The following is a 6,656-nucleotide window of genomic DNA, read 5'->3' on the forward strand; positions in this document are numbered from 1 at the left end:
GTATCTTGGGAACTCAACTGATACGAAGTTGCCTATCATTCATTCAACTGAAATTATTTACTGAAATACTTTCTTTTGATAAAATAATATTTAACTCTTTTGCTATACATCTGCAGGCAAAAATAACCATGTTCAACAAAATCAATAAATAAACAATCATGCCCGCTGTGCAATCATGGATGACAATCTTGTTGACAACATGCCACGTGGCAAACTGTCATTAGACAGTTTGAAAAACAACTTAATTTTGCAGCCAACAATTTCTGAAAAATCATACATTGTCAACCACATTGTCATCCATGATTGTACAAATAGATTAATCCATAAATAACAGATAAAATGAAGACTGCTGCAGTCAAATGTCATAACCTTTGCCTGCACTACCAAAGTTCCTGCATTAGAACTGTTACAAGACCAAACTACAAAGTAGGTTAATTAAAAATCAAGCAACCAAAATTGATTCTCTATGCAGCCAACTACTACACGAACTAAGAAATCAATGTTTGGCTTCGATCACAAAGTCGCATATGATTTTCAAACAAAAATTCAATAAATATCAGGGAAATCTAATAAACAGGACAACAGGTCAGAAATGGACCACATTTTTTTAGCATTTCAATAAAGCTGAGAATTTTAAATAAAAGAAAAAAAGATTAAAATCATCAATCAAACACAAAGATCAATAGTAGAGAATGATAGTTGATTAACACCCTTAAAATCCAGAAGAAGACATGGATAGGGGTATCATCCATGGTTCTCAATCCTTTTCAAAATATGTTATTGGAACCGAAATACGACATAATTTTAAAAAGTATTAGGCAACAGAAGTACTTAAATAAAACAGAAATACATATTTTAGATTCTGGTCTTTTGGTAAACAACTTTTTGCTACAAGGAAAGACTTCATTTGCAGAGTGCTGGAACTTCAGAAGAATCGGCAGAGTCCAAAACTAAAAGTTTTGATGCATATATGAAGAATCTGCACAATGAATACACAAAATGTAAAGGAATAATTTGGAGAAAAATAATTTTCAACATAGAAAACAGATAACTGAACTACTGAAGCTGAGATTCTTATCTTGGAAAATTTTGTAATTAATATATAACTAGTCATATTAGCCTATGGAGCAATGAGACATGGAAGCTAATAAGTTGTTTATATAAAAAATAACAATAATAATAATAATAAATAAAAAAAGCAGAAAAAAAAACGATGCATACAAAATACGAACATGTTAGTAACATCGTTTAGAAGCCCCATAAGTATAGAACATATAATTTAATTGTCCACCAGCAAGACATCTCATCAGGAGAACACGAAAATACACCAAGTATTCAAAAATGTGAACAACTATCACCTCAAGCATGCAATTCAACAGTGAGTAACTTGCAGGTCACAAAATTTTACTAATCACACTTACCTTAACAGAGCACCTCACAGAACAAGATCAGCAAAAAGCACGGCCTGCAAAGACATAATATAGAGTCAGTACCACAGAGACATAAAATGATGGCAGATAAAAAATATTACAGATACTTAGAGACCAAAAACCATCAAATCAACTACACAAGGACTTGTCAGCAGTCATCCACACCCCATACCGACCCAACCCAAAAAGCAAAAAAGAAAAAGATATATTGTAATAAATTAATATTGTATTGGTTTAGCCAGAATTATGTTCAGATCCCTCTTTCTTGCTGTACATTGATTTTGAACACCCCACCTTACAAATGATAATACAATCACCACATCTGATAAATTCATTGTCTTTTCACAATAAATAATAGTAACCAAATGATCTAAAATAGCTAGTATTGGAGCATCGTTGTTATTCAAGTGTGGTCTTCCTTTCATTCTAATCAAAAATCAAGGAGGAACGAACTCCAACTTCAAATGGAGGTGCAGGGTTGTCGTTTTTAAAGAATAGTTCTAAAACAAGAAATCCTGAAGGGTAATTTTTTTTAGAGTAGTCATGCACCTCAATTAGACGTTTAAATTACGTTCTAGACATACAAAATAACCTACTATGCAATCCAGTAAGAATACAACTAAACAGATAATTGTTCAAACAATCCGACATTTTCATAATATTCATCCGAAATTCATAACTGTTTGTGGATACAGCAGTATCTTAAGAGCATAAGCATGAAATGCAGAGAAAAAAATACAAAAATACAAAAACTACCAACATAATTCTAACCATCAAGAAATTACACAATTTAAGATCCATTTTTCTAGCAATCCATATATTGGCAGTAGGGGTGGGCGTGGGTTGGGTTGGGTCGGTTTTCGCCCCAACCCTAACCCAACCCAACATGATCGGTTTGGTCGAAATTTAACCCAACCCAACCCAACCCAATCAAGTATCGGTCGGGTTGGGTTGGGTTGGTCGGTTTAGGACAACTTGTTAATAAAGATTAAAGTTATTCATTTTTGGGTGTAAAGCATCACTAATATAGTCCCAGAACCTCAAAATTTACAAAACTGATTACCACAGCATAGATAAAATTCAACTGAGACACTAAAGAGCAGAAATCACAACCAATTTAGAAGTTGGTTTCTCACAAAATTCTCTAATAGTGGGACGGGATTGGAACTTATAAGGTAAAAAAATTTCATCAATACAACATGCTCCAAATCATTAAAGGGCTTCTTTTGGATTTGGGAGTGACTGAGGGAGAGGGAGGGGGAATAGAGAGATTTTAGGGCTTCTTTTGGATTTGGAAGTGACCGAGCGATTAGCCATTTACGCATATTTTATTTATTTATTTTTTTTTTGAAGTTCGGGTTGGGTTGGGCGGGTTGGGTTGGTTTTTATAGGTTAACCCACGACCCGACCCAATCCACCTACGTAGCCAAAAAACCGAACCCACTTATAAACAACAAAAAAACCGACCCAACCCGGTCGGGTTGGGTTGGGTCGGTTTTTGCCCACCCCTAATTGGCAGCATCATATAATAGTGAATAAGGTAAAACAATTATCAATAGTAACAATATACCTTTAACGCACCTAGCGACCACGACCCATATATGGTGCACCACCCTGTTGAGGCCTCACGCCGCCTTGTCCCATCTGTTGCTGGCCTCCATACCCTCCCTGCATACCAGGCTGACCTCCGTACCCGCCTGTGCCACTCTGTCCTCCGTAACCTGCATTGCTCATTCCCGGCATAACTCCCTGAGGATTCATACCACCCATCCCTCCAAGCAAATTCCCAATACCTAAGCCTGCGCCCTGTGTCGCCAACAAAGCTGCCACCGCCTGTCCTATAGCTGCAGGTGCTACTGCAGGATTGAATCCGACAGGGACAGTTGGGCCATGGCTTGGTGCCATCAGGTGCCCACCGCCTGTACCACTGCTCCCTGCGTACTTCCCCTTTTTTGCACTATGGTGATAATAGCCTTGCTGCCCCTGTAGATGGTTCTGCTGCTGATGAGAAGTATGCTGTTGGTTATAATGACCCTTACTATGCTTTGGACCATCTACTGCCTTCTGACAATGCAAGGTGTGGCCCTCAAAATTCTTGTGCGGCTCCTCCAACACTTTCTTTGCACTCTCCAGGCTCTTGTACACAAACAAACAGAACCCTCTTGGTTTCCCAGTCTGCTTATCTAACCCTAACGGCCCTTCCTCAATTTCACCAAACTTGGAAAAGAACTCCAACAATTTATTTGGATCGAGTTCCGCTGAGACATTGCTAATGTATATCTTCCTCTGTGTGTACTCCGACACAGGTGGGGTGGGGACAGTTGCCACAGCTGCCGGAGGAGCAGTCTGGGCAGGGCCCGCAGAAGCTAGCTGGCAAGAAGTCATCCGAGTCCCAATCTTCTTCTGTGGCTGCGTCAAAGCTTTGCGGGCGCCATTCCGATGCTTGTACAAAATAAATCCATAACCTTTTGATTTTCCAGAGGCCTTATCGCTAACAACTTTACAGTCCTCGATCTCTCCGTACTTCCCAAACACAGATGTAAGGGTCTCGACATTAGCATCCCACCCGAGCCCGTGTACAAATATTTTCCTATGTGAAGGGTCGGCATCAGCCAATTTGTGCACACTCTCAATGAAATCAGGGTATTTACTCAAAGCCTCTTTAATTAAAACTGCTAACTGGTCTTTGGAAAAAGGTTCCAGAAGCTTCTCTATTGGCTCCTCCTCGAATTCTTCTTCCTCTTCTTCATTTTGCCGTTCGCCTCCAGTCTCGCCATTTGCTTGCTGTTCGCCTGAAACGGCATCGTCCACATTTTCTTGTCCATTCTTCACTGGGTCAGTCACTACTTCATCAGTTTTAGGCTCCTCCGTGTTTCCTGGCTGCTCTGCCTCTTACTGGTCTTTGGAAAAAGGTTCCAGAAGCTTCTCTATTGGCTCCTCCTCGAATTCTTCTTCCTCTTCTTCATTTTGCCGTTCGCCTCCAGTCTCGCCATTTGCTTGCTGTTCGCCTGAAACGGCATCGTCCACATTTTCTTGTCCATTCTTCACTGGGTCAGTCACTACTTCATCAGTTTTAGGCTCCTCCGTGTTTCCTGGCTGCTCTGCCTCTTCCTCTTCCTCTTCCTCTTCTACTTCTATTTCTTCTACTTCTTCAACTTCAGGTTCTTCTTCTTGGATCGGCGGGTCTTCTTCCAGGTCTGGCTGTTCGATTTGGGGCTCCTGTTGGACGGGTTCGGGATGTGGAGGAGCTGCGGAGGCAGGGGCTTTTCGCTTTCTGGCCATGGTGATTTGGGAAGAATAGATGGATTAGGGTTTCGAAGATTAGGGACTTACTGTAAAGTGTAAACTGAGCTTGCAGCCAATGGGCCAATGATGATGTTTTGCGTTTAGGGTTGGCGAATATACGTCTACGTGAGCGAAAAATCTTTAATTTATAAAGGGATAATTTCAGTAACGATACAAATATTTCAAAAATTTGCGGCCTTTCAGCTAATGGCACGTTTGATTTCAAATATGAAATTTGCATAAAATTTTTTTTTTAAATAATTTAGTTGTCTAAAATTTGTTTGTACAAAAATTATCAATTAAAATATATTTGATTGATTTAATTTTCAATCTAATCCTCTCCAATCCTAACCCTTCCCATTCCACACGTAGCCACTTGTCGCCGTGGGATAGAGATTAAAAAAAACAAAAGAGAGGGTACGTTTGACATATTGATCTAATGTTTACCTATCTTAACTTTTTATTTCTAATTTATTGACGGAGATGGGATGTTAGCAAGTAGCAATACCAAAATAAAAAAAATATCCTGCACACTTTGAAGAATAAAATAAAATGGTCAAAGTGAAGAATGCAAACTCATGTGCTGTATTTAATTGGAACTTTTGAAAATTTTGATACAATTTTATTAAATGGTGACTTTTGCGAATTTCGTGGATCTTTTAAAGATTTGTATGAAAGTTTTCGTAGACTTCTATGAATTTTTATTTTAAAATTTTTATAGACTTTTGTGGAATTCAAAATATTTTTGAAAACTTTCATTTGAAATAGAATTTACATGGATTTGGTATGAGATTCTCATATACGAGGTATTTGTTCCCATAATTTCACTTTTTCTTCCCCTTCTTCTTCTCATATAATAAAAAAATGAAAAAATAAAATTTTAAGATCTTAATTAAATAATTAATAATATAGTATAGTATACTTTTAAAAATAAATAAAAATCAATATATTTAAATTTAGTTATAAATTTTTATAATTTAATAAAAAATAAATATTTTTCACAAAACATCAATGAAAAAAGAAAAAAAAGGTTATGAGAATCTAATTTTATTTTTTCATAAAAAATAGAGATAAATAATAAGAGAGAGGAAGAAAAATAAATGGAATATAATAAATAAAAAAATTAATTTTTATTATACATGTCCATAGAAGGTTAAAGAAAGATTGAAAAAAAAATTCTTTATGAAAGTCTCTCAAAATCTCGTATTAATGAGAGACAAATTTTAAGATATTATATGAGTACTTTCTGTTTGAAAGTTAGTACTTCATAAACTTTTATAAAAGTCTCTAAAAGTCATTAAAATTTGAATACCTCAAAATTTATAGAGACTTCTAAAAAGTTTTAATTGAATACACTGTAACTTTTAGAGACACTTTAAAAGTTTTAATTGAATATATCGTGACTTTTAGAGAGTCTCAAAACGTTTCAATCGAAGACCCCTGAACTTTTTAAATCCCAAAAAGTCATTAAAAGTTTTAATTAAATACACCCCCCTTAGAAGCAACAAGCATGTTTGAATGAGTAAGAAATCTTTGGCAATCTACGAGACGATTTTGTATTTATTTGTATTCAATTTCCATCAAACACAATTTACATCTAACATGGAGGCCATATGACACCAAGAGAAAAACATCGAGGAAAGCTAGCTAATTTGTCATGTCCATTATTTTGTGCAATGCCATAAAATAGAAAACAAATTAATCCCCATAATGTGAAAGGCCTCTGCCTTAGGTTCTGTTTCAAATCAATTTGCTCATAGAGAAGATTCAAAATATTCAAACACAATTTACATCTAACATGGAGGCCATATGACACCAAGAGAAAAACATCGAGGAAAGCTAGCTAATTTGTCATGTCCATTATTTTGTGCAATGCCATAAAATAGAAAACAAATTAATCCCCATAATGTGAAAGGCCTCTGCCTTAGGTTCTGTTTCAAA

At 36.4% G+C, this 6,656-nt stretch overlaps 1 pseudogene; it reads right to left on the reverse strand.

The window, feature by feature from the left end:
* Positions 1 to 662: 662 nt before the first annotated feature.
* LOC111405852 lies at positions 663 to 4,835 on the reverse strand (annotated as a pseudogene).
* Positions 4,836 to 6,656: the final 1,821 nt, after the last annotated feature.

The sequence above is a fragment of the Olea europaea genome, chromosome 12 (assembly GCF_002742605.1).
Source record: "Olea europaea var. sylvestris chromosome 12, O_europaea_v1, whole genome shotgun sequence".
NCBI classification, from domain to species: Eukaryota; Viridiplantae; Streptophyta; class Magnoliopsida; order Lamiales; family Oleaceae; genus Olea; species Olea europaea.